This window comes from Neophocaena asiaeorientalis, unplaced genomic scaffold (genome assembly GCF_003031525.2).
Source record: "Neophocaena asiaeorientalis asiaeorientalis breed wild unplaced genomic scaffold, Neophocaena_asiaeorientalis_V1.1 scaffold476, whole genome shotgun sequence".
In the NCBI taxonomy this organism is placed as follows: Eukaryota; Metazoa; Chordata; class Mammalia; order Artiodactyla; family Phocoenidae; genus Neophocaena; species Neophocaena asiaeorientalis.
Window position 1 is genome coordinate 4,158,812 of NW_020172178.1, and position 14,683 is coordinate 4,173,494.

Consider the following 14,683-nt stretch of genomic DNA (forward strand, 5'->3'; position numbering starts at 1 on the left):
AATCAACTACAACCTTTCCCCAACCAACATCATCATGACTTGATGACAGTCTCTTCAACATCTTTTGAAAGCGGTTTCACTTGGAAATGGCTGCAGAAAAAAAATAGGGATGGCTCCGTTGATTGAAAGAGGGTGGCAAAGATGGGGGTGAGCTACAGACCCCAGATGACCTCCTATTGGATGGAACCAGATCTGAAGGCTGGTCCGGAAGACTGGATGCCCCTCTGCTGTGTAAAGCAAAATTCAGGGTGGTCCAGGATAAGAGCATTTTGGGAGTATGGAATAGGACAGAAGAAGGGACATGGGAGGTATGATTGCATGTCCTAGGCAGAGAGTGGGGGAGAAAACACATCTATCCAGAGACCCAGAAGTACAGTTATGATGAGAGATTTCAACGACAGGAAGAGGGAACAAACAAGAAAGGTGTTTTACCATTGTGAGACAGGACAGGAGAGTTGGGGCCATGGACTTGTCAGATCTTCTCATGTGGGCTAATGTTGGGGACGAGTCACTCTAAATCCTCAAGTCTACCAGGCAGGCTAGGCACATACAGAACCAAGCAGCAAAGAAAAGAGGGAGTTCCATATTGATGAAGCTATTCAGAATTTTACAATAAGAAAATTAAGAAAGAGCTGGCAATAACTCATAGCAATAACAACTGCAGCAACACGGACAAGAATGATAGTGATCGTAATGAAATAAGTACAGCTGATGTCATGGATACTCACCTCTTTCATGTCACACTTTGCTTTCTGGCCTGAGCTGCTGCCTTTGGACATTCACCTCTGGGATCTCTCTCACATCTGCCTCCTGGGCCTTGTGAACTGAATGTATTAAACCTGGAGTCTCTGGCAGAGGCTAGGAGTGGCAGCCATCTCTCTGCCTGGGGCAGCCTTAACCTGCCTGAGCTGACCCCCCAGCTGACCCCAGGAAACAGCCCTGAGACAACAGCTCTTATCTTTGGCTGATGTGACAAGAGTGTCCACCAGATTTTGCCCATCCTGACTAGGGGATTGGAGAACGTGTGCTCCCACCATGCTTAGCTTGTGCTTCTGAGATAGCGGCTACCACCCACTGTTCTAGACAAGGGGATATCTGTCTACACCTCAGGACCCAGAGCATCTTCAGTGAACAAGTCCCACCTCATCCCCACTGTGCTAGCACTGGGATCGTACATCATCATAAGGACCAGAGCAGCCACCTATGTGGTGCTTCACTGTGAGCCTGGCCCTGAGATTGGTGCTATTTTTATTCCCATTTTACAGTCAGGGAAATGGAAGCATCAAAAGAGACCCAGCAAAGTGCCTCAAATCACTGTGAAGAAGAGATAAGGCTGGGATTGGAAGTGTCTAGCCCTGAGCCATGCTCTAACCATTGCACTTACTGCCTCTCTTGGAAGGCGATCAGCAACTGGCCTTTTAATTGAATGAGGCATGAATGATCACGTCTTTCAGAGAAGAGTGACAAAGAAACCCTTTAGCAGGACATGTTTACCTGGTTCCCAGTGAATTTAAGAATTCTCATTTTCTTGCAAACCAACTCCCTTTCCTTTTGCAAACCACACACTCTGTGACACTATGTCATACGAGGGTGCAAAAATCAAATGTTATAATTAAAATTTTCTCTGGGGGGTTTCCTGCCAAAGATAAGTCCCCTTGATGATCAAGAGACAAAGCATAAAAGTAAGGAGTTGGTGAAAGCTCCCTTAGCTCTTCTTATTTAATATTATTGATACCATTGAAATATAATTGAAACATCCTTCAAAGCAAGCTACATCAGCCACCCTTCAGCTTTGATATGGCTTTTTAATCAGGAGACATTGTTGCCTCACAATGAATATGGAAAGCATTTAAACTATTTTGTAGATGGAGTGCATTTCTTCTGACCTCAGTTGAAAGACCACATTAAAAGGAACTAAAAAAGAATTCACTCTGGGTCCTCTGGGCTCCAAAGCACTGAGGGTATGTGGAACATGGTAAGGGCTGGATTCATCTGGAGGAAAGGATTAAGCACCACGTTAGTTGGAACATGAAAGGTCAGCTTTGCCTCGGGGGGGTAGAGAGTGGTTTCTCAGGGCACCAGGGATGTTAAGGAGATCTTGGCCTTGGCCTTTGAGTAGTTGGTCTAATTGCTTTCTTCTGGGCACGTCTTAGCTCAGTGTCTCCCAAGTTGCAATCAGTGGACCGCTGGTCCAGGGGATGCTTCTCCTTCACCTAATGCCCCTCTGTCACCTGGGTTTGGGAGACATTCCACACTGTGAGTCACCAAGAGGGAATGTGAGTCACATTCCCACTTGGTGACTCACAATGAACACAAATGTATCAAAGGCTCTGGAGAGTCACCCAGAAAAGAAATCTCTGTAAGATTTTAAAAACTTAAAAAAAAATTTCTGCAAGGCCTTTGCAGTCTGCAGCACATCATTTGGGATGAGCTGCCTGACTCAGAAAGGGAAAGAGTGTAAGGGGTCAGGGGTGGTCTGGAGGGACGTCCCGGTTAGCCCTTGAACCTGTCTGCCCTGGGGAGGGCTGCACCCTCCAAATCCCATTTCCTCCAAGCTCATCCAATTACACAAGTGACCAGGAATAAATCAAATGTAATTAGTTGAGATTTTTTTTTTTAATAACAAGACATAGATGATCTGATCTTATTAAAACGGGAGTTGGGAGGGTTTAAGACATAGAAATAAATAAGTATAATACAAAGGAGGATGAAGTCAATACCAGAGGGGGTGAAAGTTTCTCTAGATGGAGAAACTAGTGAAAGCAGGAGGGGATCCATCAGGGAGGTTCCTGGAGGGAGAGGTGGGATGTAAAGTCCACCTTGAAGGAGGAATACAATGTTTGTGTGCTTCATATCAATAATATCAATAAAAAGTTAATAATACTCTTCTCCAATTAAAAAAATAAGAGCACCTCATTGTAAAAAAATTAGAAATTGTAAAGGAGAAAGGAGAAAAGTATCACCCATCACTCTAGCACTGAAAGATAATTGTGAAAACATTATTTCATATTTTTATGCATTCTTTATACAAAACACAACTGTCTTTGCAGCACAGCTTATATGTATTTATATATATGTGTATTATATATAATAGAAAGTCTGTGACTTTGTAACATCATTTTCTTTTTTTCAAATTATTGACTTATAATGGCAAAAGAAGCATATATTCCTTCCAGTCATTGTTTCCAATCATTTTCTAATATTTTTCAAGTTGGTAGATCATGATTTGACTAAGCAATAATCTCTTATTGGATAATTCTCTTTTCTAATTTTTATGTTTTTAATATTTTCTATAACTCTGCTAAAACATTTTTGTGCACGCAAATTTTTCGATATATCAAGGTATACTCAGGGTAAGTGGAGATCCTCGATGTCTTCATTAGCTTATTAGGGTATAGAGATACACATCAAGTATGGCATTGATTTGGCGTCTTGATATGCAAAGTGTTTATCACCCCCATGGACATACTCGTTGAATTTGCATCTTTGTATCACAAAGATCTTCATTCAAATCCAGACAGACAGACATAAGTCACCACTGTTTGGGGGGAAGAGGGTCAGATTTAACTCCAAAACCAGAATCATAAGTATGAAATTTTAATCTCTTAGTTGAAAAATCATACTTCAGATATGAGACTGGAAAGTTTGGAAGAGGGATACAGGTGGAATAAAGTGTACTCCCTTGCTTGCCAAACTACTGAAGTCCTTTGAACTGAAGGGGAAGAAAGAGAGAGAGAGAGAGAGAGAGAGAGTGCATGTTTGTTGGAGGGAGGACTCTGCACGTTGTCTTCTGGGTCCCTAGCCCTGGTTCCAGACGAAGGTCACACAAACCCTACATTGAATCTGGGAGATCCAAGAGTTAGGAGGAACTGTGCATGACCCAACTCTTCTGGAATTCTCTTTAACAGCAGACCTGTTTTATTGTTATCCCAGCACATTAAGGGGTGAGGACAGTAGGGAAAAGGTGGACAAGGCAGCATTCCCCCTCCCCACAATTCACCTGTGAAAGTCCCCGGAGAATAGAGGAGTCATCCGGAACCCATAACAATGGCACAGAGAGTTGAGGAAGGGCCCAAGGTCTGAGCTGATCTGGTGATTGAGTGTGGATGGTGCAGAGTGAAACGTGGGTGGGGAGGTTGGGGGCTGAAGACTCCTCTGTGCAAGCAATGGGGGAAGGTGTGAACAGGGTGACCAGACCTGAGAGCCACGGCAAGGTGGGAGATCAGAGCGGGACCAAGAGGCAGACACCCCTGCCCACAGCTGCTCTGACCATATAATAAGCCCCTGAGAATTTCAGACCTACACCAAGAAGGTAAAATTCTCAAAAAACAAAGTAATTACATGTAGATTGTACTTTCACAAAGTTAGTTCTAAAAGGACTTCAGATTTGTCTGAACCCTCTCATCTATTTTTTTTTTTTTACGATTTTTTTGATGTGGACCATTTTTAAAGTCTTTATTGAATTTGTTACAATATTGCTTCTGTTTTATGTTTTGGTTTTGTGGCTGCGAGGCATGTGGGATCTTAGCTCCCCGACCAGGGATCAAACCTGTACTCTCTGCATTAGAAGGGGAAGTCTTAACCACTGGACTGCCAGGGAACCTCTCTTCTTGTTCCCGAGGAGCCTGAGGCTCAGTTATTTGCCAACACTCATATGACAAGTAAGAGGAAGGACAGGAAATCAGATCTTTGAACAACCCCTGCCCTCTTGGTGGGGAAATCCACAGCGATTGGTTGACCACATTGGAGTCCAATTTTAGCAGTGTCTTAAATGACTTATGACCACCAACAGGAGACTCAGGCTGGAAGGCAGGGGAGGTAATGATAACACATGTGTTCAGGTAATGATGACACAGTGTGGTCCACAGGAAGGGGCTGAGGCTCCCAGCTCATCCCAGTCAGTCACAAGGGACCAGACAGAGAAGGACACTTTGAAGCTCCCAGAGGCAGTAAAGCAGTGGACATAAGAATTCCCAGTTCCTCTGGGCTTGTTTTTACTTAACATAAACCAGTTGCATCCACTTCTTTTGCTCAGCATGTTCAGTCATTGAATTTCAGGATGGCGTAGAGACATACTAAGGATTTGTCATGCATCAGACCTTGGTTTCATTCCTGCCGTTTCCACTCTGTAGAGACATAAATCACTCAAGTCACTGTAAAAGTGTGGGGTAATGGTTACCACTCCAAACTGGGTATCCTGTGTGAAAGAACAAGCACAGTAGGAGCTCAATTCATGCTCAGTGGCCGACACTTGTCACCCCATGTCTCACTGACTCCTCATGAGTCTTCCTATAAATGTTGTTATTCATTTTATAGACGAGGGAGGAAGGTTCACGAAGTTGGATAATTTGGAACAGGCCATGGAATGAATGTCCTGGCTGTTATGTATGTATTTCCCCTGTGAGGACTATCGAAAACCAAAATTCCTCAGCCCTTAGGCCACAGCGATGGGTTCAAAGCATGGTCATGGAACCCAAGTCTAACCCATCACTGGTCCTTTTGATCTGGAGCAGAAAGAAGAGCTCTTCACTTTTCTGATTGCCTACCTGTCATTGTCTATGGCTGGGTCTGGGCGACACAGAGTGGCTTGTCTGAGGTATTTTTTTGCGGTACGCGGACCTCTCACTGTCGTGGCCTCTCCCGTTGTGGGGCACAGGCTCCGGATGCGCAGGCTCAGCGGCCATGGCTCACGGGCCCAGACGCTCTGCGGCATGTGGGATCTTCCCGGACTGGGGCACGAACCCGTGTCCCCTGCATCGGCAGGCGGACTCTCAACCACTGCGCCACCAGGGAAGCCCTGGTCTGAGAGTTTGAAGGTGACATACAATGGAGTCAAGACACAGCAAGAAGGAAAGTCCAGATCACAGGTTTGTTTATCCCTGGGGTAAGCTCCACCCCTGTCCCTCTTGTGATTTGATTCATGACTAATAACTTCCCTCTTTCTGCTTTGGCTAATTCCAGTGGAATTTCTATCACCTTAAATCAAAAGAATCTTGGTGAATATATGATTTGGACCCAGGTCCATCTAAATCCAGAGGACCCCTATGTTCACTCCACTCCTCCAGAAGGAAGAAAGGAAGGAGGGAGGCAAACAAGGAAGAAACACTTTCTCCTTAACTTACCAATCATCAAATCAGAGCTCCCCAGGGTCTCTAAAGAGATGGCCTAGGTAAGCTTGAAATGTATGCTTGCATTTTCAAAAGAGCGCCCTTTCTAAATCACCTTATTTTGATGTAACTGCAAAAGGCAGTACTATTTTGGGTTCTTGCTATGATAAAACTGAAGCTGTAAGCTAGGGACTTTCATGAGAGATTGCACCGAAATGTCAACAGATGGCTTGCTAATCATGTTAAAAAATACTCATTTCTTTTCAAAAATGGCATTTCTCCCCCACCCAGTAAGTAGATCAGAAAGCAGTGTTTATTTATGATATAAAACATATTAGTCACAATGCCGTTTAATTACCCTACTTAATCATCAAGGTCATAATGATAATTGTTTCTAAAAATTAACACCTCTTCCCTCAGCAAGGAAGCTTATCCAGAATTCATAGTCAGAAACACAAAACTGATGCATTTAAAAGGATGTGAGCATTAAAGAGAGACAAGAGTAACAACTATAGAGATTGTGTGTGATCATTCACAAAGCATCTTGCAATCACAGTCTAAGGAATACCAAACTATGTGTTGGTCCAATTTTGCCCAAACTTCCTATTTTTCCCCAGCAAAGAGGAGGGAATGGAGTCTTAAAATCATTCAATCATGATTCATCATGGGAGCTACCGTATTTTCTTATAAAAACAAATGGGTATCTTTGTGAAACTGCTGGACCCACTCAAACATCTCAAGGAGATGGATTCTTTGCTCTTGCTTCTGACTTGCACTAATCTCTCTCCATCCGATCTCAGGCTCTCCTGCTTTATTTTATTGTTGATCCTTTTCTAGCTTGTTTTACATGGCTTCTGTTACCCCAATTCTATTCTTTTTTAAAAATTTAAATTTAATTTTTATTTTATATTAGAGTATAGTTGATTTACAATGTTGTGTTAGTTTCAGGTGTACAACAAAGTGATTCAGTTATACATATGCATATATCCATTCTTTTTCAAATTCTTTTCCCACATAGGTCATGACAGAATACTGAGCAGAGTTCCCTGTGCTATACTGTAGGTCCTTGTTGAGTATCTATTTTATATATAATAGTGTGTATATGTTAACCCAATTCTATTCTTTTTTTTAAAAAAGTATTTATTTATTTTTGGCTGTGTCGGGTCTTCGCTTGCTGCAAGCAGGCTTTCTCTAGTTGCAGTGAGCGGGGTCTACTCTTGGTTGTGGTGAGTGGGCTTCTCACTGCGGTGGCTTCTCTTGTTGTGGAGTGCGGGCTTCAGTAGCTGTAGCACGCAGGCTCAGTAGTTGTGGCTCGCGGGCTCTAGAGCGCAGCTCCGCGGCATGTGGGATCTTCCTGGACCACGGATTGAACCCATGTCCCCTGCATTGGCAGGAAGATTCTTAACCACTGTGCCACCAGGGAAGTCCCCCCAATTCTATTCTTAAGTGTCACACGTTCCTGGCTGTCTCACTATTCCTTTCCGAGAGTAGAATCTCCCCGTCCTGTTTCATCCTTTCAGGACCCAAATCCTGGAAGTAGTCTTCTCAGTCAGCATCCTTTAGCAGGATGCTGACCCCTCCCCACTTCCAGTACTCTTTTGAAGGATGCTTCAAATAACTGTATCATCCCAGCCACTTGGAGTTTTACCCATTAAGCTAGTTCACATATCATATGACTGAAGCTTATCTTTTTAAGCATCTCAAACAACTTTTACCTCTTTAGCCATGAAGTCCTACTAAAATGAATTACGTAGGCAGGAGAGGAAATGAGCTTCATGTTAATTCTTCTTGACGACTGTATTATCTGGGTGACTTCATCAGAGCCACTGAGAGGGAATAGGATCATTTGACCCTACATAAAAGGACTCTGGGTTTTCTGTGCTTTTCAATTCTTTGTCATGCCATTAATTGCACTCTTGAGTGTCTCTGCCCCTTGATCTCAGGCTGCCATCTGTTACTTCTGACCACAGCTCTTCCCTCCCAGTATTGGACTTCTCATCTACAATAGCCTCAGACATGCAGTGCTCACCTCCATTGACCTGGTGTCTGAAAAAAACCGGAGGGGTTTTGTTGTAGAGCCGCCACCTCCAGGAAGCCTCCTCTGTTCTCCTTTCTTCCCCTCTGAATGGTATAAGGGTTGGGAGCATTAAGAATGGCTGAGTTCAAATTCCTGCCTTGTGACCAGCCGGGTGACCTTGGGTAACTTACTGTTTTCTCTTGTGTAAAGTAGGAATGATTATTGTATCTAATGCATGAGGGTGTTCTGGAGATTAAATCAATTAATATTTGTAAGGCACTGAAAGCAGTTTCTGGCACTACTATATAGTTACTAAATAACCAGGGTTAATTCTTTCTTTTTTAGTCCCGCACTGTATCATCTATACTTATGAAACATACAGATGTGAAAATAACAATAATGTTCTTAGGTTTATTTCATGAGTAGAGGAAGGAAAAGACATGATGTGTGATTTATCTCTTTGAATGTTTTGGGTGCATGGTTGCTCATTTTCCTTTTTCTGAATTTTTCACCATTCTTTTAGCTAAATGGCAGCACCCACATCCTCTGCCATGTCCTGTAACATGGGCTGTGTACCCCTGACCACTCTGTCACAGATTATGAAACCAACCGTGATCATCTGAGTCAAGGCTAGCCCACATCCAGCTATCCCTCTGACCAGAGGCAGAGCTGGGTCATGAGGCCTAAGTCCATGCTATTTGAGGATCCTCTTTATGAAAAATAATAAAAAGTTTATGTATGACAGTAAATATATATTTAGAATGAGAAAATACATTTCAACAAATTACAGATTTTTAAGAAATTGACAAATATTCAGAAGAACAAAATAATTTGTACTCATTTACTGCCTTAAACATCTCAAAAATTCTTTACCCCTGCATTTTTGGCCACTTGTACATATAAGTAAACTTTTAAAATATCATTTTTTTCCAGAGAGAAAAAGAAGATAATTCATGGGTGATTTTTTGAAATTATTGTTTGAAAAAGTTTCTTTCAACTTCACAACTCATTGGTAATATGTAGATTTTTTAATTTAAAAAATATTTTTATATAATTTTTAAAGGTTACTTTCCATTTACAGTTATCATAAAATATCACTATTCATGTAGAGTTTTAAGATGTGGCCAAGCATAAAAAAACATTGTTAGATATCTTATATGGATGAGCTGTTAAGAATATATGTCTTGTTTTGAAATAGAGGCATGGATGAAGAGAACGAACGTATGGATTCCGGGGGCCATGGGGGAGAGAGGGCGATGGGATGAATTGGGAGATTGGGATTGACATATATATATACTATGTATAAAATCGGTAACTAATGAGAACCTACTGTATAGCACAGGGAACTCTACTCAGTGCTCTGTGGTGAGCTAAATGGGAAGGAAATCCAAAAACAAGGGGATATATGGATACGTATAACTGATTCACTTTGCTATGCAGCAGAAACTAACACAACATTGTAAAGCAACTATACTCCAATAAAAATGAAAAAAAAAAGAGAGACCTGATACTTTGCAAAAAAAAAAAAAAAGAATTTAATTGCTGTTTGTAGCTCTACCAGGGGCTTTTGCTTTACAAACCCAATTTCACTTAAAAGAAGGATTATGTTTTTATACTTGAATACACTGCATAGTCTAGTATATTCGTGACAGGATAGGACTTCCATTTCTACCGGTATTACTGAGAACTCAATGCTCTCTTATAGAATTACACAACTGATACCTGGAAGAAATGTCCACAAGTAGATTCTGTCCCTTCTATATCTCCTCCTTTATTCATCTACGTCCAGGACTGAGCACTGAGGACACATTCATATCCCCACAGGACCTCTAGCCTCACTGCTTCCTGTTACCATGGCAGATAGGTTAGCACCACAGGTAGTCAATGGTTTCCTGAAGCCAGACCATTTACATCAGGAGAACAAGGAGAATTTAGCTTTTCTTGGAAGTAACTGTGAATGTACAAAATCCAAACTAAATGTATACTCAACTTTCCCTTCTCTAGGTCCCCAAAATGTTCTGGCTGCCCCAAGATTTCCTGGGACGAGGGCCAGTGTGAAGGAGCGAAAGTCAGAGCAGAAAGAGACAGCTGTCTTAACCAATGTGGATAAACTATCTTACTAGGGCAGATTTCTGAAGACACATGACCACAGGAACACATTCCTAGGGTTCCTCCTCAGCCGAGGAGGGGGCCCAAGCAAGTGAAGATATACATCTTAAGCTTCATTAGCTTAAGATGCACATGTGCTTTGGCCAGAGACCTCAAGTCTCTGCAGATTGGCTGGAAAAGATGAGCTGAGTTAAGGAGATCTCTTGCCAAGTGTTTTGGAAGTGGAATTCTGAGCCTGTTGCCAAAATGCTATAGGGATCTGAGCTAAGTCCTGGGTACTCAGACTAGGGAAATGATCAGGGCATTGTATACCTTGAAAGAGAAAGATGTTAATCAAGAAGGAGCAGGGGGAAGGGGGGGAATTGGGTGTGCTGCTAAGATAGCCACTGTGGCCTTGAGCGAGAGGCCCAGGAAATGCATAGATTTCCCAGAACTGCTGTGATTACAGCCTTCTCTGAGGTGTGTTTCGGGGGCTTTTTCTGAATCCCCAGGCCAGCACTCTGTATCCCCATGATAAGCCCCATTACTGGAGCCAGTCTGAGTAAGTGCTTCATCCCTTCAACTGAAGAGCTTGCTAAGGTGTTTCTCTCTCCTGCCTTAGTGCAGTATCTGCTACCTACATTGACTTTTGCTTGAAAAAAAGGAGATGGTTAGGAAGGGCCCATGGCCACGAGGGCCTCCAGCATCAATTCAAGTTTCTCAGTAATCATGTTTGTCCCTTTATTGTCATATGGTAGTTCTGAATAGTCAAACCAATAAGAGTTACTCTTATATGAAGCAAGGGTGTGGACAATGGGGTGTAATTTTAGGGAAAAATTGAAAGTTGATTCATGTCTACCCCAAGTCTGGGGTGACTCCAAAAAGAAGTTTGTTCTTGGAAACCACATAGGGACGCATCTCCAGAAAGAAAAGAAAACTCTTCTCTCTCAAATGCCATGTCCTTTCTGATGTCTTCCTATTTCTTTCTGTTAGTGAGTATTTATCTTAAGCTTAGGATGTAGCTGGGACTGTTCTAGTCACTTTAGAAGATACAAAAAAAGAATATGACATGGAGTCTTGTTTTAATTTGTTGATAGCCTAGTAATTACCTTATATCCTTCCAAAACCATTGCCTGTTAAAGGCCCACCATCATTATGATGTTCACAAAGACATTTTCAGAAATTAACCACACTTAACAAAACCACAAAGCCTCTCTCTTAGAAAGTACCATCATCTTATCATTTTGTTCTTTTAAATTAAGACTCTTTGAAATAGACTTATTTGTATAACCCTACAAAAACTTCTCATGAATAAACATGCACATCAAAATGTATATATTCTTGGGACCATATATATTTCAACTTGGATTCAGAAAATATGATCACTTATTTGACAACTCATTAGGTACTCCTTAGCACTGTTAGTTTTCATTCTTTGTATTTTTGTCCCAGTTTCCCCGTTGGACCAGAGTCTCCAAGGACAAGCATTATGTTTAAAATATTAGAGTGTTTCACACTTGTTTTTTCTGCATGTCCTATAAATGGTTGTGAATTCATTTTGCAGTGTTTGGATTATGGGATCCCTCTCTTTATGGGATTATAGCCTTTGTAAACATTTAATTATTACTTCTTGATTTTCTAATCCAGTCCATAACCTATATTTGATTATTGCAAAATCTCTCTGGAAAACAAGGAAATATTATTATTACTAAGACACATGAGGGGGATGCATCTTAGAGAAGTTGCAGAATCTACTAGCCGCAAAAGAGGATGATGTAATGGAGAATTTTCCTGCCACTGGCTTTGTCCTCTTTCAGCCAGATCATAGTGTCTCTCAGAAATTCAATCCCCTGATGATCACCAGGGCATAGAGATGGAAGCAATGGATTGAATGGGCAAATAAAAGAAAAATGGAGATGAGCAATCTCATGGTAACCATTGCTGGCCCACTTTCTTCACCAGATCCTTTTAGATATTAACAAGTTCATATGTGGATGTCTGACTCTTCTCCAACCCACCCCTACTTCTATCTTTTTGTTAGATGTGCCCATAAGGATTGAGTGGTTAAATTTCAAATGCCTAGACAGGGGAGGAAACATACCATGTTAATTCTGCAGATGCAGAGTCCCTACCTAATGTGGATTCAATCCCATTCTTTTATTAATTCTCCTATGTGTTTATTTATTTGGCTTGGTAGAACAATTTTCTAAGGATGTAAAATCCATCCTCATGTCCCGTCACTTCCAGGGAAGAGCCCCCACTTCTTCCCATGGAGTTCAAGGCCACTGTACTGCCGTTTGACTAGCCTCTCCATTGTTGCTGGACAACACTGTTGGTTTCAGTTGTGTGACACAAAATCTAGGTTCAAGGTCAGCCTGACCCTTATGAGATGGCTCTGACACTGATGATGACCACATTGGCTTATTGAAGATCACTCTCTTGGTCGTACCTGGCAGAGCTGGGCTCCCCATTGCCCACCTGATCCCGAGCTGAGATTCTTTCTCTTTCATGGTGAACTTGAGAGTGATACCATACATGTTGGAAAGTGCTGTGGGATCTGATGCCAGAGGTTTTGGACTGATTTGGGAAATAAATGAACTGTATCCTTTCAGTAATAAACTCCTAGTTTTTCCAACAAAGCCCAACAGATACTTCTGGGGTCAAGGGAAGTCCATGCTTTCTCATGCTCTGCCTGGATTTACTTCTCAGGCTGAACTGTCCTTTAGTGGAGTAGCTGGGCTCCTCTGTGTCAGCCATAAAAGTTTGGTCACTGACAATAGCCCAAAAGCCTATAGAGAAGGGAAAAGATTCTTGCTCTCAGGACCACCAAATGGTGGCCATAAATTAAAACCCCTCCTTTGTTGAGTTTTTATGTTGGTGTTCTGTTAGCATGCAGGTATATCTACTAGACCTTCTGTCTTCTGTTATTTGTTTCTGAAATATTCTGAGGATTGCCAGAATCCCCAAGCCCATCAGCTACAACTTGGCTGCCCAGTTTGTTGTCCATGTGTGACTGTCACATTGCCAAACTAACATGGGCCTAGTGAGGCTGTAGGTGGGTTTGGGAGTTTTCCCCATGCCTTGGAAAACTAACAGCCAAGTAACGATAGAGACAATGAATTCATCTCTCTCTTTTTTTTTTGCTGATATTGCTTTGATTTTAAATTAATGAAATAAACATACTTAAAAAAATAAAACAAACTAAGCATTGCATGCGAGAGCCTCAGACTGTCAGCTTAAACCAATCTGAAAGTTATGCCTTTGAATGCAGACATTGGACATGAAAAAGACCTTGCGGGTCATAAAGCTCACCCCCTGCCAATATCAGAGGAGCCCTGGGCTGGTTTGGGGGGTGTGAGCGTCTCAAATTCCCTTCCATCCAAATCAAGGGAGGATTGGGCTGAGTTCTGCCTCTGGTTAGTCACGCCCTGTGGGGTGAGTCGCAGCTATTGCTGGAGCTCACAGCCGCCCTCCCCGGCACAGCCTTGATTCTCAACCTTCTCTGATCAAAGGAAATGGGACCATTACCCCCATCACTACCTGACCCCAGACTCTGGCCAAAACCTTGGGCATAGTCTTTGAGTCTTAAGGATGTGCCATAGGATGTGTAAACAACTCCAAGAGGTTCTAATCCAGGTCCCCCACCTAGCCATGGGTTAGAGAGAATTGCCCCATCTCTGTTGTTAATTACATTTAGCCCCGTGAGGGTCTGGTTGGGGCACAGCCATCCAAGTGTTTATCTCAGCTTCGACTCTACCTCCCTCCTGCCACCTCTTTGTGTCCAGGGTGAGACAGAGCCAGCATCTCCCTTCAGGATCACATGCCTGCATTCTGGCCAGTTCTCATTCTTTGCTTGTGTTGAGAAAACTGTGGGGAATTTCATCCTGATTTTCAAACAGCCTCGTCTCCCTGGAAGACACAGCTTGGTGTCTTTGTCCAGTGAATTACTGCAGCTTGACACACTTGGAGAAATATTTTTGTCATAACCCACTGCTTGCTGCACTGTCGATCCAATTATTTGGAACAAGCAATCTGTCATTCTATTGTTCCTTTCCAATAGTTTGACTTTGGTGGCAGTTGTAGAAAAGAAACAAGTACTTTCAATTTTAAAAAAGAGGTGAGGAGAGCAACCTAAAAGAATATCTTAAATATGTATCTCTGAGGTTACTAGCAGCCAGGGGTCTGCAGACCTGATCACATCAAAGGGCAAAGAGTGCTCCCCCAGATAACAAATATCCTGGAATAAGGAAACTCAATCACATGTTTTGGCCACTTTAGAAATAACACTCTACCTCCCAAACTCTCTGCCAATGCACATATCTCCCTGCTACCAAAAACCACCAGCTTTCTGGAGCTGTTTATATGGGATGATCTGATTAGTTCTATTAATTAAAAGGGTTTTTGCTTTCTCTAGCCTTACTTGAAATCAGTAACTGCCATACTGCAAACATTGTAAAGTATGAAATTCATT